Source organism: Leucoraja erinacea, chromosome 15 (genome assembly GCF_028641065.1).
Source record: "Leucoraja erinacea ecotype New England chromosome 15, Leri_hhj_1, whole genome shotgun sequence".
NCBI classification, from domain to species: Eukaryota; Metazoa; Chordata; class Chondrichthyes; order Rajiformes; family Rajidae; genus Leucoraja; species Leucoraja erinaceus.
The window spans coordinates 40,319,369-40,344,393 of NC_073391.1; the positions used below are offsets into that span (position 1 = coordinate 40,319,369).

A 25,025-nucleotide genomic window follows, 5' to 3' on the forward strand; every position below is an offset into this window, starting at 1 on the left:
AACCCCACTCATCTTTATTCCACCAGCCTGTCGTGGTGTCGACCACCCTGTTAAAATCCATGTCGGGTTGACTCAACGCCCTGTCCTTGTCACACTCGCACAGAAATAAATCATCAATTTAGTCAGACAAGACCTCCCTATGTAAATCGTGTACATGTTGAATGTCCTTGACTGATTTTCTTTTGCCATTCTGAATGAAGGTTTATCCTGTCCATCAGATTTAATTCCAGTAAATTAACTGGCCTGCATTAGCTCAGTTTATCCCTTTTCACGAACTCCATTAACAGGCCTCTAATCCTTTGGCACAACTTTCACACCCAGGGAGAAGCCGAATAATGATGATCAGAACTTCTGCAATGTCGCCCCTTTTTGTTGTTAACTGCCTAGGTTCTATTTCATACGCTGTTGGCAAGTTATCTACTTTCAGAGATAATAAATGCCTCAATAATGCCCCCTTAGCCATGCCTTCCAATATTTCGCACACATCCTTGTAAATAACAACCTCAGCATCAATAACTTTTTCATCCAGAGAGTTGTGAATCTGTGGAATTCTCTGCCACGGAAGGCAGTGGAGGCCAATTCACTGGATGATTTCAAGAGAGTTATATACAGCTCTTAGAACTAACGGAATCAAGAGATATGGGGAGAAAGCAGGAACATTCTGGATGATCAGCCATGATCAAAGGGCTGAATGGCCTACTCCTGCACCTATTTACTATGTTTCTCTCATCCCGAAGGTAGACAAAAATAATGCTGGAGTAATTCAGCGGGTCAGCCAGCATCTCTGGAGGGAAGAAATGGGTGACGTTTCGGGTCGAGAGCCGTCATCTTCAGCTCAGCTCATCTCTTACTCAGCACCATCCCCTTCTACTGTAAAGGCAGCTGGAAAGTACTCATAAAAGACCATGCCCACCTCTTCTTTCTCCATGTATGGTTTTGTTTTTTGCTCCCTAACTGCTACCTTACGGGCCTGTCCCACTTAGGTGATGTTTTAGGCGACGTGTCGCCTGTATGGTCGTGAGTAGTCTCCTCAGTCGCTCAAAGAGTCGTAGTGTCTTTCTGGTCGCCGCTGGATTTTCCTCATGTTGAACATTTTCGGAGACAGTCAGCGACAGTGGGTTTGACATCAATGAGCGTAGCTTGACTTCACCTGACGTAGGTGCTGTCGTAGTTATCGCCAGGTTAACGTAGGTTGTCGCCGGTGCTGACTTTGTTTATTTTTGTTGTTAAAGTAATGGTTCTATTTCAAATTTTATGTCGAAGGGGGGTCCAGTAGCCGGCTTTTCGGCAACCTGCTACGCCTATGACAGTCGCCTAAAAATAGCCTAAGTGGGACAGGCCCATAATAGACCCTTGGACCTAACCTTTCATCCCTAATCCGCTGAGTCCCTCCAGCAGTTTGCGTTTAGCTCCGGACTGCATCTGCAGCCTCTTGCATCTCCACTTTGTATTCCGCATATCTTTTTCAATTTCACTGCTACACTTTTTATTCTCTACTAGCTTTTTCGCAGCAACAGATGTAGACTTCCCCATTATTCCTTAACCTATACTCTCTGGAGTCTTGTAATAATGAGGACTCCCACTGATACATGAACAATGAAAGGCCTGGATAGAGTGGATGTGGAGAAGATGTTTCCACTAGTGGGGAGTCTAGGACCAGAGGCCACAGCCTCAGAATTAAAAGGAAACACCTTTAGAAAGGAGATGAGGAGGAATTTCTTCAGTCCGAAGGTGGTGAGTCTGTGAAATTCTTTGCCACAGAAGGCTGTGGAGGCCAAGTCAGTGGATATTTTTAAGGCGGAGATAGACAGATTCTTGATTAGTACGGGTGTCGGGTTATGGGGAGAAGGCAGGAGAATGGGGTTAAGGGGGAGAGATAGATCATCCATGATTGAATGGCGGAGTGGACTTGATGGTCGTAATAATAATAATAATAATAATAATAAATTTTATTTATGGGCGCCTTTCAAGAGTCTCAAGGACATCTTACAAAAATTTAGCAGGTAGAGGAAAAACATGTAAGGGGAATGAAATAAATAGTAGAGACATGACTAGTACACAAAGTAAATACAGAATTCAATACAAAACACAGTATGAGGCAATTAATGCACAGATGAAAAGGGAGGGGGACGTGGGGCTAAGGATAGGCAGAGGTGAAGAGATGGGTCTTGACGCGGGACTGGAAGATGGTGAGGGACACGGAATTGCGGATCAGTTGGGGGAGGGAGTTCCAGAGCCTGGGAGCTGCCCTGGAGAAGGCTCTGTCCCCAAAACTGCGGAGGTTGGACTTGTGGATGGAGAGGAGACCAGCTGATGTGGATCAGAAAAATTTATTCCTATGAAGAAAAAAAGGGGTAAGGGTAAGAACAGTCAGCCATGGCTCAGTAAAACTATAAAGGATAGTATTCGGCTGAAGGCAAGGGCATATAAGGTAGCCAGAGATAGTGGGAGGGTAGAGGATTGGGAAGCATTTAAAGGTCAGCAAAAAATAACTAAGAGATTAATTAAGACGGGGAAAATAGACTATGAAAGGAATTTAGCGAACAACATAAAAACTAATAGTAAGAGTTTTTATAGCTATATAAAAAGAAAAAGGGTGGCTAAGGTGAACGTTGGTCCATTGGAGGGTGAGACTGGAGAGTTGTTGGTGGGGAACATGGAAATGGCAAAGGCATTAAACGAGTATTTTGTATCAGTCTTCACCATAGAAGACACAAAAAATATTCCAACGCTGGATAAACAGGGGGCGGTAGGAATGGAGGAGCTTAATACTATTAAGATCACCAAGGAGGTGGTATTAGGGAACTTAATGAGACTGAAGGAGGATAAATCCCCTGGGCCTGATGGATTACATCCAAGGGTCTTGAGGGAGATAGCGGTGGGGATTGTGGATGCATTGGTGATAATTTTCCAAAACTCCCTGGAGGCAGGAACGGTCCCAGTGGATTGGAAAATGGCCAATGTAACACTTATATTTAAAAAAGGAAGTAAACAGAAGGCGGGTAACTATAGACCGGTTAGTCTAACATCGGTGGTGGGTAAAGTGTTAGAGACAATTATTAAAGAAACACTAACGGGGCACTTGGATAAACATGACTTCATCGGACAGAACCAACATGGTTTTGTGAAGGGGAAGTCCTGTTTAACGAATCTGCTCGAATTCTTTGAGGAAGTAACAACCCGAGTGGATAAAGGGGAACCGGTGGATGTGGTATACTTGGACTTCCAAAAGGCTTTTGACAAGGTGCCACATAAGAGACTATTGCTAAAAATAAAAAATTATGGGATTGGGGGTAATATATTAGCATGGGTAGAGGATTGGCTAACAAATAGGAAGCAGAGAGTGGGGATAAATGGTTCATACTCGGGATGGCAACCGGTAACTAGCGGGGTTCCGCAAGGGTCGGTGCTGGGACCCCAGTTGTTCACAATTTATATAAATGATTTGGAGGAGGGAACCAAGTGTAATATATCAAAATTTGCGGACGATACAAAAATGGGAGGAAAAGTAGGGGATGAGGAGGATAGGAAGAGTCTGCAAAAGGATATAGATAAGCTAGGTGAGTGGGCAACTACTTGGCAGATGAAATTTAATACTAATAAATGTGAAGTCATTCACTTTGGGAAAAAAAATGATAGGGCAAGTTATTTTCTAAATGAGGAGGAGCTGCGTTGTAATGCAACGCAAAGGGATCTAGGGGTATTAGTACATGAATCACTGAAGTTAGTATGCAGGGTGCAGCAAGCAATCAGAAGGCCAATGGAGTTTTGGCCTTTATTGCTAGGGGGATTGAGTATAAAAACACGGAGGTCTTGCTGCAGCTGTACACAGTATTAGTGAGACCACATTTGGAATACTGTGTACAGTTCTGGGGTCCATACTTAAGAAAGGATGTACTAGCCCTGGAGTCAGTGCAGCGAAGGTTTACAAGATTAATTCCTGCAATGAGGGGATTGACATATGAGGAAAGGTTAAGTAGGCTGGAACTCTACTCTTTGGAGTTTAGAAGAATGAGAGGCGATCTCATTGAAACATATAAGATCGTGAGGGGCCTTGATCGGGTGGATGCACCGAGGATGTTCCCAATGATCGGGGAAACTAGAACTAGGGGACATAGTTGCAGAATAAGGGGGGGCTCTTTTAAAACTGAGATGAGGAAGAACTTCTTCACCCAGAGGGTGGTTAATTTATGGAATTCACTGCCCCAGGGAGCAGTGGAAGCAGAAACTTTAAATATATTTAAGACTAAAATAGATGTTTTTTTAGCTGCCAAGGGGATAAGGGGCTACGGGGAGAGGGCAGGGATATGGACCTAGGTATGGTTAGTATAGTAAGACCTGAGTGATCTCCTGGACAAGTGTCGATCGCCTAGATTGGGGTCGGAGAGGAATTTCCCGGATTTTTTTCCCGAATTGGACCTGGGTTTTTATCCGGTTTTTTGCCTCCCCCAGGAGATCACGAGGTTCTTGGGGTGGAGAGGGGTGATAGCGGTATAAAGGGGAGGGTAGTGTCTTGTGTTCTGTGTCTTGTGTCTACTGTTTGTGGGTAAGTGTGTCTGTTTAGTGTTCAGCCATGAGCGAATGGCGGTGCGGGCTCGATGGACCTGGTGGTCTGCTCTCGCACCTATTTTCTATGTTTCTATGTCTATCTGAGAGACCGTGAGGGTTGGTAGGGGGAGAGGAGGTCAGTGAGATATAGGGGGGGCCAGATGGTGGAGGGCTTTGTAGGTGAGGGTCAGGATTTTGTAGGTGATCCAGTGGGAGATGGGAAGCCAGTGAAGTTGTTTGAGGACTGGAGTGATGTGATGCCAGGATTTGGTATGGGTGATGAGTCGGGCAGCTGCGTTCTGGACCAGTTGGAGTCGGTTGATGTAGGTGGAGCTGATGCCAAGGAGAAGTGAGTTGCAATAGTCCAGTCGGGAGGAGATGAAGGCATGGATGAGTCTTTCAGCAGCGGGCGGTGTGAGAGAGGGTCTGAGTTTGGCGATGTTGCGGAGATGAAAGAAGGAGGTTTTAATGACATGGCGGATGTGAGGCTCAAGGGAGAGGGTGGAATCAAAGGTCACGCCAAGGTTGCGGGCCTGGGGAGAAGGGGAGACAGTGGTGCCGTTGATGGTGAGAGTGGGGTTATTGATTTTGCTGAGTGTGGCTTTGGAGCCTATGAGGAGGAATTCTGTCTTATCGCTGTTGGGTTTGAGGAAATTATGTTGCATCCAGGTTTTTATAGCTGACAAACAGGAGTTGATATGGGAGAGGGGGGGGGGGGGGCTTGTGGGGGGATTTGTACGAAGGTAGATCTGGGTGTCATCAGCGTTACAGTGGATGTCCAGATTGAAGTGGCGGAGTATCTGACCAAGGGGGAGGATGTAGATGATGAAGAGGAGGGGGCCGAGTACGGAGCCTTGGGGAATGGCCTAATTCTGCTCCTATCACTGATGAACTCTTTATCTGTGATGATTGGAGCATACTAATTAAGGACTGTTGTGACCAGGATTCTGAAATAGAGGAGATGGAGATCCTAATTCAGATAATTGTGGCATCCTGTAACATCGGGTTGAATTAAGGATTATGCCATTGCTGGGAACAGTCGATCGTAACTATGCCAGGTATATTCAAAATCATCATCCACAGTGCTAGTTTTTTTTAATTTGTTTTAGAGATACAGCGCGGAAACAGGCCCTTCGGCCCACCGAGTCCGCTCCGACCAGCGTTCCCCGCACACTAACACTATCCTACACACACTAGGGACAATTTACAATTGTGCCAAGCCAATTGACCCACAAACCTGTACATCTTTGGAGTGTTGGAGGAAACAGGAGCTCCTGGAGAAAACCCACGCAGGTCACGGAGCAAACGTACGAACTCCGCACAGACAGCATGAGTGGATCGAAACTAGATCTCCGCCGCTGTAAAGCCGCCGTGATGTCCCAGCCTCGTGTTAGTTACCCTCAAACCCTGACAAGCAGTAATCAGTTTGCAAATCTGGCTTCACTTTACCTTGATATCAATGTACTTTTTGCCTGTACTGGATATAATATTCTAATCCCTGAAAGAGATGCTTACAACTCCTAACGTTACATAAACCATGTCACAGACAGCTGTCATCCAGACCAAGTGATTGGTTGTTATAGTTTCTAAGAGGTGTTGCTTTCTTTGGCTCTCAAAATGGTCGTTAGAGGCATTAATCAGTTAATTGAGCATGAACTATTCAGTCATTGTCAAAGTTTGATCTTCCATTCATGAGCAGTATAGGAACAAGAATTGCCGTCACCAGGCACTGTATGTGTCAAAGAAGGATGACTTTTTGTTCCACACAGAGCATGTTTTAAAATAACCTATTCAAACCTCTCCTTTAAAAAGGAGGACCGCGGAACTGCAGATGCTGGAGTACAAAAAAAACACACAAAGTGCTGGTGTAACCCTGCGGGGAAGTAGCTGTGAAGGACACAGATAGGTGACGTTTTGGGTTTGGATCCTTCTTCAGTCTGATGAGTAGGGAGGGAGGGGTGGGGAGGGGGGGTGTGGAAAAGCCGGGACGGGATAAACCCTGGCAGGTAATATTGATACAGGTGAGGTGGGTTTTTGTGGTCGGCAGATGCTTTGGCAAAGGACAGAGATGAAAAGACTGAAGTTGTGAAACAAATGTGTCAGAGACCCGGGTTCGATCCTGAGTACGGGCGCTGTCTGTAGGGCGTTTGTACGTTCTCCCTGTGACCACGTGCGTTTTCTCCGGGTTCTCTGGTTTCCTCCCACTCTCCAGAGACATACAGGTTTGTGGGCGAATTGGCTTTGGTAAAACCCATAAATTGTCTCTAGGATGTGTAGGATGGTGCTCGTGTACGGGGTAATCACTGGTCGGCGAGGACTCGATGGGCTGAAGGGCATGTTTCCACGTTGCATCTCTAAAGTGTAAAGTAAAGTCTAACTCGATTGAAGAGTTGCGAACAGTGAAATTGTGATAGCCCGGTTACCAAGCTTAGAGATGCCGCCTGCAGTCTCCCTTGGCGTGGATGGGCACAGCTAAACCTGTTTTCCCTGACTCCAGCAGCATGGTCTGCATGGCCACTGCCACCACGGGCAGGTAGCACCATCCTGAAACACTCCCGACAGCCAACAAAGCCCACAGGCTCTTAGGCCGCTCGGCAGCGCAGCGGTAGAGTTGCTGCCTCTCAGCGCCAGAGACCCGGGTCCGATCCTGACTATACAGGCACTGACTGTGTGGAGTTGGTACGTTCACCCTGTGACCTGTGTGGGTTTTTCCCGGGAGCTCCGGTTTCCTCCCACTTTCCAAAGATGTACAGGTTTGTGGGTTAATTGGCTTGGTAAAATTGTATTGGATAGGTTTTAGATGGGGCATGTTGATCGGCGTGGGCCAAAGATCTGTTTCCATGCTGTGTGACCCTATTTCATAAAGCTCCCGTCCCACTTTCACAACCTATTTGGCGACCTCTGCCGAGTTTGCCCTTGACTCGTACTCGCAGCATGATCGCCACAAAGTTGTAAGAGGTCATAGGAAGTCTTGGTAACACTTCCTCATGCTCGTGAGTGGTCTCCGCGTGCTCGTGGCCTCAAGTAGGTCGTGGCGTTTTTTCCAGCCTGATAAAAAATGTCCACGAGTAAAAAAGAAGGTTGGCATGGAAAAAAATGGATACTTTTTACTCGTAGGAATATCATAGGTAGGTTGTAGTTGGCCGTGACGGTAGTCGTTGATAGTGGTAGGTCGGTAACTGGCCCGAGAAAAAAAATGCAAACATGACATCATTTTATCATGTGATCATTTCCCACTCACAGCTAGTCGTAGTTGGTCTTAGATGTGGAAGACTGAGGTCGAGGGGGGGGTCGTAGGAGGTCGTAGACATAGTCGCAGGAGGTCTTTTACTTTGTCGAGCCAACACGACCATGACATCTTTTTCAACTCGTCTAGGGTCTTCTAAACTCGTGGATTAGGTCGTCCAAGTGGGACAGGCCCTTAACTATTAAAAGTCTGAAAGGCATACCTGAAACTTTTGAGCTTCATTTCTTGAGTTATTTATGAAAATGTTCATAAATCTGAAATATCTTTGAAAGTAAACGAGCTGATGACATCATAATGGGTCTGCTCATGCCACCTGCTGCGCACTGTTTCCCACGTGCAGCAAGTTACATCACCCCGCGCTCGCGCCCCCCCCCCCCCCCCCCTTTTGGTCCCCCGCCCGCTCGCTTTTCAGACTGCGGCATGTGCTGTGAGTGAAGAACGAGCAAGTCGGGCTCTGTACTAGAGCTCTCTCCCACCCCTCTCTGGGCTCTCTCCCTGCCCGGGTTCTTCCCCCATGGCCTCCTCTCCCTCCTGGCCACTCCCCCCCCCCCCCCCCCCCCCCCCGGCCTCTCTGCCCCCCCACAGCCCCCCCCCCCCCCCCCCCCCCCCCCCCCCCAGGACTTTCACCACCCCCCACAGGCTCTTTTCCACCCCCCCCCTCCCCCCCTTTCTCCCCACCTCCTCTCTCTGCCACCCCCTCATTCCCCCGCCCATCTCTCCCCCCACTCTCCCTCCCCCCCCCCCGCGTCGAGGCGATGGGACCCAACGGGTCCCCCTTGGTCAAGTGACTCTATAAAGACCCATGCTTTCCTAAGATGTACCATTGGTTTTTTACCCCAAGTAGATGTTGAACATTACTTTGCAAGTGTTATTTCTGGTTTAGTATTTGCGGTCAGGTTTATTTATTTTGAATTACTTTTTATTAGCACTCAATTTTGGAATGAATGGTTGTTTTATGCTTTGCCACAGGATATAATTACTTCTTCTCCTCGTTTATTGCAGGGGAAAACAAGAGAAAGAAGCGATTAATATCATCAAGAGGTTTTAACTGGGTCTTTGGCCACATAGGTTCCACCTTTTTATTTTAGTGTTGGAGCAATCATGTTGCACAGAGGCCTCATAGAGTAGCTTGGCAGTTGTTTTCATTTACATGTTTTAATAGCAATTTTACCAATATTACAGCAGGTTGGTAGAAACGAGCGCTTCTGTTTTTTTATCATTGTCATTTTATCACAGTAGGGTTGGGAATGAAGAGAGGCTTCCGGCCAAACAAAATTATTTTTTTTTGGCAAGAAGTTGCTGCCTCGCAGCGCTTGCAGCGCCAGAGACCCGGGTTCGATCCCGACTACGGGTGCTGTCTGTACGGAGTTTGTACGTTCTCCCTGTGATCTGCGTGGGTTTTCTCCAACAACTTCTGTTTCCCCCCCCCACTCTCCAAAGACTTGCAGGTTTGTAGGTTAAATAGTTTCAGTAAAAAAACATTTCACTTTCCTTTGTTTAAGAAGGAACTGCAGACGAAACGTCGCCTATTTCCTTCGCTCCATAGATGCTGCTGCACCCGCTGAGTTTCTCCAGTACATTTGTCTACTTTCACTTTCCTTTCATTCCTTAACCTTTTTATCAGCAAACCGTCTGTGGAACCTCGGAAATGGGTAGTTACGGTTCAAATCCCACTCTAAGGAGCGGCACGGTGGCGCAGCGGTGGAGTTGCTATCTTACAGTGCCGAGGACAAGGGGTTCGAACATGACAATGGGTGCTGACTGTATGGAGTTTGTACATTTTCCCCGTGTTGGTGTTGGTGTTCTCCGAGATCTTCAGTTTCCCCCCACATCCCAAAGGTTAATTTTGCATTGTATTAATGTAAATTGTCCTCAGTGTGTGTAGGGTCGTGTTAATGTGCGGGGGTCGCTGGTCGGCGCGGACTCAATGTGCCGGTGGCCCTGTTTCCACGCTGTATCTCTAAACTAAACTAAACTAAACTAAACTAAACTAAACTAAACTAAACTAAACCAATGGCATTGTTATAAATGAAACACACAGGATATCACTAGGGAAGAACTGCCTGTGGGGAAAGGAAAAGATTAATAGGTCTATTTGAAATATTGCCAGACTCTCTTTATTAATCTCAGACCAGTTGAATGAGAGAGAGGATCTAATGTACTAGAGACACAAAGAACTGTTGATGCTGGAATCCTGAGTAAAACATGCAATGCGCTGGATTTACTGAAAGAATCAGGCAGTAACCTCTGAAATAAATGATTAGGTGACATTTTGGCATCGAGACTCTTCTTCAGACAATTTGTGGCTTTTTTATTTCAGAGATTTTAAATGCAGATCCATTTTTAAAACAGATTTTAGATATAGGGCAGCACGGTGGCGCATTGATAAAGTCGCTGCCTTACAGCGCCTGAGACCCGGGTTCGATCCTGACTAAGGGTGCTGTCTGTACGGAGTTTGTACGTTTTCTCCGGGTGCTTTGGTTTTCACCCACACTCCAAAGGCGTGCAGGTTTGTAGGCTAATTGGCTTTGGTAACATTGTAAATTGTCCCTAGTGTGTGTAGGACACAGGGTTTGTTGGTCAGTGTGGATTCGGTGGGCTGAACGGCCTGTTTCCGTACTGAGTCTCTAAGCTAAACAAAAGATCCACCACCAATTTTCAGACAACTGGTGGTCCTCCTTTAATCTGGACAAAATTACGGGAGTGCACTTGATATCTCCCCTGGAAGTCCCCACTCCCCGAAAATGTGGCGCCTAGGATGGGTGAGGCGGCCGATCTCGACCTCATCGGGACTTCCGCGGCCAATCGGCGGGTCGAATTTGCCTCCCTGAGGCCGGGGCTCTGGAACTCCGGCCCGGCCTGGAGCAGGCAGATCCGTTCCCGTAGCCGACTTTCGAGGCCGACTTTACCGGCCGGTTTCCCTGAGGCCGTGACCTCTGTTGGTTCCGGCAAAACGGAAAATCCAGCAAAGCTCTGGATCCAAAGGTGCTGGAAAATCGGTGGTGGATCTGCATGAAGAAGTCTCCAAGAGGGGAGAGGTGAGATATTGAGCTCCAATTCAAGATGTCATCTTGATACTGGACAGAGAGTGACTGAGGATCTGATGACTAATTAAATTGCCTGGTAACTCATGTGATGGAGGCTTCATGGCTGCCACTGTAATTAATGGCCTCTCCTCAGGATGAACACGCTGCAAGTGAATCTGCTCTGTCAGGTCTGTGGGAACCTTGGATCACTGCGTGTATTACAGGGTCGTTCTGGTGAACTCCTGTGATCCCTGACACATTTTGAGCGTCTACGCCTCATAGTGCCTGTGGCAGTGAGAGGTGCTTAGTTAAGTTTAGTTAAGAGATGCAGCGCAGAATCAGGCCCCTTCGGCCCACCGAGCCCGTACCGATCAGCGATCCCCGCGCACTTACAGTTACAGGTGCACTGTGCAGAGTGCAGGAACAGCTTCTTCCCTCTGTTATCAAGCTTCCGAATAATCGTTCCATACACTAGGGAATCGCTCGTTTCCGTTATCCCAAACCAGTCTGAGGAAGGGTCTCGACCCGAAACGTCACCCATTCCTTCTCTCCAGAGATGCTGCCTGTCTTGCTGAGTTACTCCAGCATTTTGTTTCTACCTTTGTTTTAAACCAGCATCTGCAGTTGCTTCCCACACATAAGCTAGGGTACTGTTCGATTCACCTCTACACCATTGTGGACATTGGACTTTGTCAATGGAATCGAAGTAGTACAATGCTGAGAACTATATTCTGCACTCTGTACCTTCCCCTTCACTCTACCTATTGTGCTTGAATGTGGATAACATGTGAATCAAAGCGTTTCACTGTCCCTCAGTACACATGACAGTAATAATCACTCTAAACCTGTACATACAAAATGAAACTCCTTCGGAATGTGTTTAGTTTAGAAATACAACACAGGAACAGGCCCTCTGGCCAACCAAGTCTGTTCCGACCAGAGAGCCCAACACACTTAACACTATTCTACACACACTAGGGACAATTTTTGCATTCATACCAAGCCAGTTAACCTTCAAACATCAAGGTTTTTTGTGTGTGGGAGGAAACCGGAGCACCCAGAGAAAACCCACACAGGTCACGGGGAGAACGATCAAACACCGCACAGACCCTTAGTCAAGTTCGAACCTGGGTCTCTGCCGCTGTAAGGCAGCAACTCTACCGCTGTGCCACTGTGCCCCTTGGTGTTACACTTGACAATCATACGTTGCTAGAAATGCCAGCCTGGTTAATGTATGGATATATTAGAGTGGGATTTAAAGTCATAAGGTCACAAGTGATAGGGGCAGAATTTGGCCATTCGGCCCATCAAGTCTACTCTGCTGTTCAATCACAGGTGATCTATCCCTCCCTCCTAACCCCATTCTCCTGCCTTCACCCCATAACCCCTGACACTCATACTACTCAATTTGAACCTTATCCACCTATTTACAAGGTTAGACAGCACCAGTTTGCTGATACACAAATTATGGAATGAAGGAAAAGTGAAATACTGTTGAAAGTACAGTTTGATTAACATTTGAAATAATGTTGGTTTTAACAGAATTATCTGGTGTGATTATGGGCTTTGTTAAGCTGGCATTTTGCACGTCATCTCATTGATGATGGAGCGTTTTCAGTCAATTCAAGAGAAGGGCAATACTCCATCTGCTCTTGCCTGTCTCCGCCTCTGTGTCGCTGCCCCTTTTCATCACCCTGGCACCATCAATTCTTTTTCCTTAGCTTTGTGCCAACATCGCTCCTTCCCCTTTCCAAAAACAGTCAACAAAACTCATTCTCATGTCAACACCAAATTCTCTGTCATCAATCTAGCTAATTCCTCTTCTTTCTTTCCTTTCACCGTCCCTGCTGTGAAAATAACACTCCTTGCTTCGCTTGCTATCTCTCACAAGCTGCGCATTGTTTGCATGCGATGTCAAACTTGTTTCCAGTCGTGCAGATAGAGATGTTGCAGGTTTTTCTGACAACTTTGTTCCGACCCCATGCAAATACTCTCTGACATCTCCCTAATTAAGCTGGCTGTATCTCTCCCGAATCAGGAACATGAAACACTCCAAAGACGTATAGGTTTGCAGGTTAATTGGCTTCGGTAAAATTGTAAATTGTCCCTAGTGTGTAGGATTGTGCTAATGTGCGGGGATCGCTGGGCGGCGCGGACTCGGTGGACTCGGTGTTTCCGCACTGTATCCCTCAACTAAACATACTTCCATACATTAACCAGGTATTTTGAATAAATGCATGATTGTCAGATGTAAACTAAGCTAACCTTTGTATTTGAAGCATCCACAAGTGGAGACCAATTTTTTTTTGTTATCCCTTTTGATCGCTTTCTGTGCTGCCTATGTTAAATTATAGAAGATAGACACAGACTTATGAGGGATCATAAATTTTACATTATATTGCTCTGTGATTATTCAGAAATTCTGCAACTCATTGGAAATTCAAGGCATGGCATTATGTCCTTCAGTGGTGGAGTTGCTGCCTTACAGCGCCAGGGACCCTGACTATGGGTGTTTGTCCGTACGGAAGATAGACTCAAAATTGTGGAGTGACTCAGCGGGACAGGTTTTCTCCGAGATCCTCGGTTTCCTCCCACGCTCCAAAGACGTACAGGTTTACAGGTTAATTGGCTTGGAATGAATGTAAATTGTCCCGGGTGTGTGCGGATAGTGTCAATGGGTGGGGATCGATCGCTGGTCGGTGCCGACTCGGTGGGCTGAAGAGCCTGTATCCACGCTGAATTTGTAGCTCTGGGAGGAAACTGGAGCACCCGGGGAAAACCCCACGCTAGGCCCTCCATTGGTCTTCCCCCTCCCTCTCTTGTCCAATGCTGTTGAGGCCAAGTCGGTGGATATTTTTAAGGCAGAGTTAGATAGTTTCTTGGTTATTACGGGTGTCATGGGTTATGGGGAGAAGGCAGGAGAAAGGGGTTGAGAGGGAAAGATAGATCAGCCATGATTGAATGGCGGGGTAGACTTGATTTGGGCCGAGTGGTCTAATTCTGCTGGGGGAACCTATGAACTTATGAGCACGGTGCTTGATGTGCAGATAACTTGGATGGTTTCCCACCGGCTACAGCGCGCCAGGCACTGAACATTGGATAGATATGAATGGGTAATACAGTACAGAACACTCTGCTGACAAATGCGCTGCTGCACTCAGCTGCTTCCTGACCTACAATGTCACATTGGAGCTTTTAATTTCAGTAAACTTTGCTGTTTTATTGCTAATAAAAATGGAATCACCAGAATAAACGCTTTTAGTTGTGTTTTCACACAGCCATCTGTTAAACTGATGATGCCAGAAGGTGAGAAAGAAAAGTATTATTTTTTATAGTACGTACTTGCACTGCAGATGTGCATTTCATTATAAATATAGGGGTAATACACCTTTATTCTATTTACTCAATCCATGCAATGCAGGCAGATGAATGTAAGTAATAATGCCACAGTTGTGATGTGTGCAACAAAAGGAGATGTGTGGGGGGCAAGTGATCTTACACAGAGGGCGGTGAGTGCCTGGAACCCGCTGCCATGTTTGGTGATTGGCATTTGGCATTTAAGAGGCTTTTGGATAGGATATGTCTATGCTGGGAATGGAAGGGTATTGGATAAATGCGGGTAGTTTAGTCTAGTTTAAGGATATTGCATGGAAACATGCCCTAATATAACATCTACCTCACTAGAGACCCTTGGACTATTATTGGACTAATAACTTGTACGAAACATTATTCCCTTTATCTTGTCTCTACGCACAGTGGACGACTCGATTTTAATCATGTATAGTCTTCCCGCTGACTGGACAAAAAAAGCTTTTCATTATACCTTGGTATACGTGACAGTAATATACGGGATTAGTGCGGGTGACTTGATTAGTATGGGTGTCCAGGGTTATGGGGAGAAGGCAGGAGAAAAGGGGTTGAGAGGCAAAGATAGATCAGCCACGATTGAATGGTGGAGTAGACTTGATGGGCCAAATGGCCTTATTCCGCTCCGAGAACTTATGACATGATAAACTAAACTAAACTAAACTAGACCTACTGGTCCAAAGGGTCCGTTCATGTTCTGTATTGTTCTATGTTCTAAATGCTCAAAGTGAGCTGTTTGTGAGAAAAGCCACTATCTTTCCTGATGAATATCTTTACTCAGTTGCATCTTGGAAAATAACAGTGATTGCACACTCATACTTCACGAGGCAAAAAGATTGAACTTAGTTTAGTTTAGAGATACTGCGGGGAAACTGGCATTTCGGACCACCGAGTCTGTGCCAACCAGCGATACCCGCACATGAACACTATCCAACATACACGAGGGATAATTTACGATTATACCAAGCCAATTAACATACAAACCTGTACGTCTTTGGAGTGTGGGGGGAAACCGAAGATCTCGGAGAAAACCCACGCTGGTCACGGTGGGAACGTACAAACTCCATACAGAGAGCACCCGTAGTCAGGATTGAACCCGGGTCTCTGGCACTGCAAGGCAGCAAATCCACCGCTGCACCACCGTGCCACCCAACTTGTTCAAATTTGGATGTCACAATACTTGTCAATGAATGACAACATACTCTGGACACTGCAGTTCTGACTTGGTATTTTTTTGACTCGAGCTGCAGTCCAGTGTGGCTGAATTAGTTGATTATTTGCTACAAATATCTGATGGTATTTCGATGCTGAAGCCGCAACCTTTGATTTTATAGTGCTTAAAAGCAAACCTTATCAATGTGATTTAATTAGAGTTTAAATAATTCACCAGCAGAAAATAACAAAATAACCTGTTAATGAGGGGCCCACAGGCTGTGAAAAGAGAAGGAATTTGAAATTAGTTTTGCGGACCTGTCAGAAAAGCAGCATTTGTTAGGATTTACTTATTAAAATGGGAGATATTAATATCACAACAGAGCACAGTACGCCACAGGTCAAATCTCTAATGGATTGACTCACATTATTTGTCTAGGTCAGATCTGTTATACTTTTTATGAGTTCACAAATAGGGGCGGCCCAGTGGCGCAGCGGTAGAGTTGCTGCCTCACAGCGCCAGAAACCCGGGTTCGATCCTGACTACGGGTGCTGTCTGCACAGGGTTTGCTTATTCTCCCTGTGACCGCGTGGGTTTTCTCCGGGTGCTCCGGTTTCCTCCCATACCCCAAAGATGTGCATGTTTGCAGGTTATAGGGAGTGAAGGAAGAAGTGGGATAGCATAGAACTAGCATGTTAATTGGCTTCCCTAAAAAAATTGGCCCGAGTGTATAAGATGGAACTAATGTATGGGTGATCGCTTGTTGGCAGGGACTTGATGGGCCAAAGGGCCTGTTTCCACGCGGTATTTCTAAACTAAACTAAACGTATGTTTTAAAAAAAAAATTATTTAATATACTCACAGGAAAGTTAAAGCAATGTAGTTTACATGAACAATCCAAATAGGTAGATAAGAAAATAAGAAAGTATGTTAGCGGTTTGTTATCGCAAGCCTAACTCACCATTAAATCTGATCATGGAGGATCTGCCCATAACTCATCTCCTCTTCTGCGCCATTTCGCAAATTCTGGTGTTTTGATTAATCGGTGTAATTTAGTTCAGAGATACGGTTTGGAAACAGGCCCTTCGGCCCACCGAGACCACACTGACCATCAGTCTCCCGTTCACACCAGTTCTATGCTTTCCCACTCTCTCATCCACTCCTTACCCATTTGGGGCAATTTACAGAGGCCAGTTAACCAGCGCATCAGTGGGATGTGTGAGGAAACCGGAGCGCCCGGAGAAAACCCTTGGGGACACAGGGAGAATGTGTAAACTCCATGCAAACCTCGCCCGAGGTCAGGATCGAACCTGGGACTCTGGAGCCGTGAGGCAGGGGCACTGCCAGCAGCTCCAATGTACTGCCCCGAATAAAACAAAACATACAGCACAAGAACAGGCCCTTCAGTCCACAATGTCCACAATCCTGAAAATGTTATTCAGCTTTCATTGAAAAAATGAGGCTTATTTATATTAGTAGGAAGTTTAATTATTGCTCATACTTGCTATTTGCCCATTTTATATCTTACTAGACCAAGAGGGAACCATTGGGTCCCAGTCCCCTCAATGCGGGGGGAGGGGGGGGGGGGGGGGGGGGGGGGTGGCCGGTGGCATCACACACACACTAACCACCCCCCCCCCCCACACACACACACACACACACTAACCCCCCCCCCACACACACACACACACTAAAACACACACTAAAACACACACACACACACACACACTAACCACCCCCTTGATATTATATTAATATTATTAATTGGCTCCTTTTACCCCAACCCCACCCTATCCACTCACGCATAGCCCCAACTCACAGGTGCGTCTAAAGAGAAAAGGGGGGGGGGGTTGAGAGAGGGGGAGAGAGAGACAGAGGGAGAGAGAGGGGGAGAGAGGAGGGGTAAGAGGGGGAGGGGGAGGGAGAGAGGAGGGGTTATGTGGAGAGGTGGGAGGTAGGGGTGGGAGGGGGAGGTAGGGGGGAGCGGGTAGAGGGGGGCAGGAGGGAAGGGGAGAGGGGGGGAAAAGAGAGAAGGGGGAAGAGGGGGCGGGAGAAAGGGGGGGATAGGGGGGGGGGGGAAGAAAGAGAGAGGGGGTGGGAAGAGAGGGGGAGGAAAGAGAGAGGGGGGGGAGAAGAGGGGGGAAGGGGGGAGGGCAAGTTCCCCCCCTTGGGAAACGGGAAATAAAAATCGTGGAAAAGCAACGTAAGAAAATAGTTTTTTAAAAAAGCGCGGAAATCACGAAGAAAACTGCTGTCTTTGAAATTAAATGTTAAACGTTAAATGTTAAACCTGGAAGTCTTTAAAACAATGTTAATGTATTAAAATTTTCAAAGTTAAAAGCAAAAAAATGAAGTTCAATCGGATGAGCCGGGGAGCATACGGGAGTTCAGGGGAGCTCGTGGGATCCTGGGGGAGCTTGATTACATGGCCCGACTTGCTCGTCTTTTGAATAACCGGGGTGGGGGAGAAAGGGGTCGGGGGTGACGTCACTAGCAGCGCGTGGAATACAGCGAAAAACTGGGGTGGGGGGGGGGGGGGTTGGGAAAAGGGTCGGGGGGGGGTGACGTCACTCGCAGCGCGTAGAATACAATGCGGGCCAGAGCCATTGTGACGTCGTCAGCGAGACCATCTCGTTTATTTTCAAAGTTATTTCAGATTTGTGAACATTTTCATAAATAACTCAAGAAATAAAGCATGAGTTTTTCAGATAAGGCGATTTCTGACTCCACGGGATAAATCTCTACTGGAATATGTAAACATTTTACCATTAGCGCGTCTTTTTTTTTTCCGCAAAGATGTGATTATACACAAACAAATAAATACACACACACACACATCCAAGATCAGAGTTTTATAGTTATATAAGGATAACCTAAGCACCAGGTGGTGAACCTGTGGAATTTTTTGCCACAGAAGGCTGTGGAGGCCAAGTCAATGGATATTTTTAAGGCAGAGATAGATAGATTCTTAGTTAGTATGGGTATCAGGGGTTATGGGGAGAAGGCAGGAGAATGGGACATGTTGGACGGTGTGGGCAAGTTGGGATGAAGGGCCTGTTTCCACACTGTATCACTCTATGACTCTAAATTGATGGCCACATTTTTCCACATTACAACAACAGTGCCTGCATTTCAGAAATACTTAATAAGTTGTGAAGTGCTTCAGGGCATCTTGAGGCTGTGAAAGGTGCTATATGAATGCAAACTGATCTGCGAGCACCTCCAGTGTGTGAAATAAAGGACCTTGTCCTACATGTTGCCTTTTTGTTTCGCAGACTGCTTGTTAAATGGTAACTCCTTATTGTATCTGCAGGCCGTGTGGATTGTGCTGAAATAGAGGTGAAGAGAGGGCTGCACCTCTCATGACCTCGTCATTTTTCACTGTAATTGAAACGAGTGAAAATCTAGGTGTGGAATTAAGCCTGTAAGGCTTCACAACTTTATTGCACTGTATCCACTTACAAGTCGCACTGTTCCAAAATATTACTGGAAAGATCGGGCCATCATTTCAACAGACAGAAGCATTAAAATAGACGGCCAACAGGAGACAGGATGGCTGATATGGAGCAAAAGCCATGTTGCAACATGAGTAAAATTGAATGATTATTTAGTTTTGTTTGGAGATACAGCACGGTAACAGACCCTTCGGCCCATCGAGTCCGCGCCGACCAACGATCCCCGCACACTTATACTATCCTCCATGCACTAGGGACAATTTGCATTTAACCAAGCCAATTAACCTACAAAGCTGTATGTTTTAAAAGTGTGGGAGGAAACCGAAGATGTTGGAGAAAACCCAGGCAGGTCACGGGGAGAACGTACAAACTCGGTACAGACAAGTACCCGTACTCAGGACTGAACCCGGGTCGCTGCAATTGTGAGCATTGTAAGGCAGCAACTCTACTGCTGCGCCACCGTGATTTATCCTCATAATTAAAAGATAAAAGAAATTGTATCCCATCCAAAAATGAATCTAATCATTTCTGTAGCCTGGTTCAAAAATGTGAATTACAAAAATAAACTGATGATTATTTAAATGCAATCTTCAAAATCATCTTCTTGACCTCTGTGGAAACAATTTTGAGTTAAGTATTTTCAGATGGAGCAACATGTTTGAGTAATATTATTAATGTGGGCTGAGGGACTACATGGCTTTCATGAACAGTATCTCATTACAGTTCTGTAACTATTGAACCACCAGAGAAATAGCATTAAGACCATTGTCACGGTGCAGAAGGAGGCCATTTGGCCCATTGAGACGAAGCCAGCTCCTATAGGGCCTGTCCCACCAGCATGCGATAGCATGCGTCTAGCTCGATCAAACGTGGTCGCTTGAGGCGTACGGCAGCGCGGGGCCGGTCTGAATTCGAACCGCGGAGGCGTATGAAGTTGTGCGGGGCTGGTCCCAACATCATACTCACCAATCAGCTCGGCACGAGGCGGGCCGACTGAATTTGGACGTCGCACGGCGTCGGGCGGTGACGTCATCACGCAACGGCACGCCGGGCGGTGACGTCATTGCGCAATGCCACGCGCTAAGCGTACGCCATCAAGATGTGGCATACGACGTCAAGACACTGCCTACGACGTCGAGACGCTGCGTACGCCCGTCTAGACGCTGTGTACGGCCTCAATGCGGCTGCGGGCCGACAGGCCGTTGTCGCGTGGAATTTTCGAACAGTGCAAGATTTTTGGAGCCCAGCGCGATGTCGGCACCAGCCCCGCACAACTTCATACACCTCCGGCGATCGAAGTGGGACCGACCCCGCGAGGCCGCACGCCTCAAGCGACCACGTTTGGTCGCGCTAGACGCATGCTATTGCATGCTGGTGGGACAGGCCCTTTACACTCTAATTTCTCTATTTTGAGGGGGCCTCATTGAAACGTACAAAATAGTGAAAGGTCTGGATAGAGTGGAGAGGATGTTTCCACTAGTGGGAGAGTCTAGGACAAGAGGTCATAGCCTCAGAATTAAAGGACGTTCCTTTAGGAATGAGATGAGGAGGAATTTATTTAGTCAGAGGGTGGAGAATCTGTGGAATTCTTTGCCACAGAAGGCTGTGGAGGCCAAGTCAATGGATATATTTAAGGCAGAGATAAATTCTTGATGTCGGGTGTCAGGGGTTACGGGGAGAAGGCAGGAGAATTGGGTTAGGAGGGAGAGATAGATCAGCCGTGATTAAATGGCAGGGTAGACATAATGTGCCGAATGACCTAATTCTCTACTATCACTTATGATCTTATGATTTTGTCTTTTGACCCCAAATTTTAAATTTGACAATTATAACTCCCGCACTCAGCTGCTTATGGGGAACCACTTTCCTCTATTTACCCTCTCTCTAAAACAGTCACAGTCTATTCAATCTCTTCCTGACTTGCTTTGCTTGCAGGGGAACAAGCCCAATTTCTCGAGACTATTTCAATCATTTTTTTCTGGAGTTAGATGACTAGAATTGTAAGTCTTATACCTGTTTTACCCTAACCAGTGTGCAACAAAACCTCTCTGCTTTTGTACTTAGTTTTAGTTTAGTTCAGTTTAGAGATACAGCACGGAAACAGGCCCTTCGGCCCACTGAGTCCGCACTGACCAGCGATCCCCACACATTAATGTTATCCTGCACACACACACACTAGGGACAATGATTGTTTTACACTGATACCAATCCAATTAACCTGCAAACCTGTACGTCTTTGGAGGGTGGTAGAAAACCGAAGATCTCGGAGAAAACGCACGCAGGTCACGGGGAGAATGTGCAAACTCCGTACAGACAGCACCTGTAGTCTGGATCGCACCCAGGTCACTGGAACTGTGACGCTGTTATGCCCCTGTCCCACTTCGGAAACCTGAACGGAAACCTCTGGAGACTTTGCGCCCCACCCAAGGTTTCCGTGTGGTTCCCGGAGGTTTTTGTCAGTCTCCCTACCTGCTTCCACTACCTGCAACCTCCGGCAACCACCTGCAACCTCCGGGAACCGCACGGAAACCTTGGGTGGGGCGCAAAGTCTCCAGAGGTTTCCGTTCAGGTTTCCAAAGTGGGACAGGGACTTAAGGCAGCAACTCTACCCCTGCACCACCGTGGCGCCCTACTGGTAGCCATTACTTATGAATTAGGGAATCACAGATACTTTACCAATCCCTGACTTCATCAATGCCATCATCAAATATAAACAATTAATGGCGTGACACTGAACAGTTTTGACGTACAAAACGATCTTGGGGTCCAAGTCCATAACTCTCTGAAAGTAGCAATACACGTGGATAGAGGAGTAAAGAGGATGCTTGCTTTCATAGTGGGGGGAATTGAATATAAAAGTCTGGAAGTCATAATGCAGCTAAGCCACAATTGGAGTATTGCCTGCAGTGCTGGTCACCCCATTACAAGAAAGAAGTGGAGGCTTTGAAAAGGGGGTGGAGAAGTTTACCAGAATGATGCCTGGATAAGGGGGTATTAGCTTTTGCGAGAGGTTGGACCCACTTAGATTGTTTCTCGCTAGAATTGTACTCGCTAGAATTTAGAAGTTTGAGGGGGGATCTTATAGAAACGTATACAATTCTTAAGGGGTTGGACAGGCTAGATACAGGAAGATTGTTCCCGATATTGGGGAAGTCCAGGACAAGGGGTCACAGTTTAAGGATAAGGGGGGACCGAGATGAGGAAAACATTTTTCACACAGAGAGTGGTGAATCTCTGGAATTCTCTGCCGCAGAAGGTAGTTGAGGCCAGTTCATTGGCTATATTTAAGAGGGAGTTAGATGTGGCCCTTGTGGCTAAGGGGATCAGGGGGTATGGAGAGAAGGCAGGTACAGGATACTGAGTTGGATGATCAGCCATGATCATATTGAATGGCGGTGCAGGCTCGAAGGGCCGAATGGCCTACTCCTGCACCTATTTTCTATGTTTCTCTGGAGGTTTTGGACAACCTGATGGAAGTGTATTGAATTAAGCGAAGGCGTATTTATATGGTGAATATAAAGGTGCATGAGTATGAGTTGGCGAATCGAGGACCAGAGGACAGAGGTTAAAGGTGAAGGGGGAAAGGTTTAATAGGAATCTGAGGGGTATGGAACAAGCTGCCAGAGGAGGTAGTTGAGGCAGGGATTATCGCAATGTTTAAGAAACAATTAGACAGGTACATGGATAGGACGGGTTTTGAGGGATATGGGCCAAACGCAGGCAGGTGGGACCAGTGTAGCTGGGACATGTTGGTCGGTGTGGGCAAGTTGGGCTGAAGGGGCGCTGTATCACTATATGACACAGAGGGAGGATAGACAGCTCTTAATCTGAGCAGTGTTCTTGTGCAGTACTGTTCTGTGTACTGTGTTAATCTCATATAAAATTTTCATTCAGATTCGTCAAGCACAATTTGCCTTTAATAAATCGAAGCTCGCTCCCCTTTAACCATTCATGCTTCTCTCCATGTCCATTGTTGTATCAGAACGAGTTTCAGCAAATCATCTCAAAGTGATACTGGGGCCGATGCTTAATATTTATTGTAAACTCTGTCCCTTCCGTCCGTAAAAGATTACTTAATGATGTAAGATTTATTCATAGAAACCAGCGTAATTTATTGGAAATGCAGAAGTTCAAAAGGAAAAAGAGAATGAATCCTAATTCTGTACTTGAGGTAAAGACCTTGAAGTAACACTAATCAATAACACTGTCTTGCAGGGAAATGATGGCATAATTCACAAGGGTACACTCTAAGCTGCTGTCACCACCGTCGCTAACTGAAGAGATCACAAAATCAGGTAAGGGGCACCTTGTTTATTTCCACAAAATGGTAAATAAAGCGTCATTATGAATCCTCTGACGGTTGAAAGCAAAACTATTGCTGGCTGTATGACCACTGCTGCTGATATTAAATAAATGATTCATCCGGTGTCGTGAGGGCTGGCTGATTCTACATAATCATAATCATTCTTGCTATGTTTAAGAATCGCTTGTGGATTCTGTTTCAACTGCCTTGCTGTAGAATCTTTACGCTATGAACTTTGCATGCTGGGGTAGGATTTGTTATTCCGTATGATGGTACTGACACTTTTATTCTGTTGAAGCGCTGTGTTTTATTCTTTAAAGCAAAACTTTTTTTCTAAAATCAATGCAATACGTTGAAATTCTGTCGGAGATAGTCTTTGTGGTTCCCATAAAAGAGAAACTCACTGTTATTAGTGCTGATGAACATACAACCAGACTTTAATCTTTGATGAACATTTTTCCTGTGGTCTCTCATTAGAAGCCCTTTTGAAAGTTTGTGTTTAGTCTACCTGGGAGTCCTTGATGTGATTTTATTGAAGGAAATTGTGCAATAAAAACAATCTGTTCATGTGGACATCAAATGCCTACATAGTCACAGTATTTGGTCACCATGAATTAAACATGTGGTGAAACTACATGTATTGCATCTGGTTCCAATATTTCTGTTAAACCCAATGAAATCTTGGCTCCCGATGTCCTAAGGAGCAATCATTATTAATTGCATATTTTGTTCAATATGTCTTAAACTGAATATCCAAATTAGATGCTGCTAGGATTCTCCCTGGGGACAGATGTAAATGTTAAACAATATTTGAATAAATCATTGAGCTTCACCAGCAATGTTAAACTCACTGGTCGGGGTCATTCCTGAAAGATGATTGATAACATTGGAAAGAAAATGGAAGATTTGATCAATAATAGTGCCCTATTTCTGGTGCTCAGTCCAAATTGAAAGAGAAAATTATATGGTAGACAAAAGTGCTGGAGAAACCCAGCGGGCGCGGCAGCATCTATGGAGCGAAGGAAATAGGCAACGTTTCGGGCCAAAACCCTTCTTCAGACCGGTTTCGGGCTGAAACGTCGCCTATTTCCTTCGCTCCATAGATGCTGCCGCACCCGCTGAGTTTCTCCAGTACTTTTGTCTACCTTCGATTTTCCAGCACCTGCAGTTCCTTCTTAAACAGGGAAAATTATATATTGGTTTTCGCTTTACTTTCTACTTTATTGTCACATGTGACAAGTCACAGTGAAATTCTTTGCTTGCAATCCCAAGGTATGTAAATAGTAGCCCATAAAGGGCGCTTACTTACAACGTTACAAAGTACTCCCACCCCCCGCGCGCCGGCTCCCCCTTTGTTCTTTCTCCCGTCCCTCACGGCAGTCCCCTCACGCCGGGTCCTCCATTGTCCATCCCCCTCCCTCATGGTGGTTCCCCACACTGGGGTCCCTCCTTTGTTCCTTCCCCCGGCAGCGACGTCCTCGCTCCCACGCGGCCCGTCCGTTGGCGCCATCATCGACCGCCGCACCGACCTCTCCACCCGAGAGGCTCCAACGGCATTTTTGTTTTGGTAATTCTCCTCGACCGTCTACAACTTGGCCAGCCCATTTCAGAGAGAATTTGAAGGTCGATGGCATTGATATGGGCCTGGAGCCACGAGTATGATTTACTAGGTAAGGATGACAGGTTTCTTCCCCAAAAAGATATCACTAAACTAAACCAAATGAAGTTTTGCAGCAACCTGATTGTTTTGTTGTCCAACCAAAAGGTTTGGAGGTATATGGGCCAAATAGTGGCAGGTTTATGAGGATATTGCCAGGGCTAGAGGGTCAGAGCTGCAGGGAGAGGTTGAGTAGACTGTATCTCGATTCCTTTGAGCGCAGGAGGATGAGGAGTGATCTTACAGACATCGGTTTAACGTGAAGGGGAA

The 25,025-nt window shown here is 46.2% G+C and overlaps 1 protein-coding gene across 1 annotated transcript in view; it reads left to right on the plus strand.

Annotated features, from left to right (window-relative positions):
* pcdh15b (protocadherin-related 15b) overlaps positions 1-25,025 on the plus strand; it is a 1,024,406-nt gene that overhangs the window by 198,930 nt on the left and 800,451 nt on the right. The window contains 1 exon segment of the mRNA XM_055647246.1: positions 23,011-23,090. The gene's annotated coding sequence lies outside the window, so the exon portion shown is untranslated.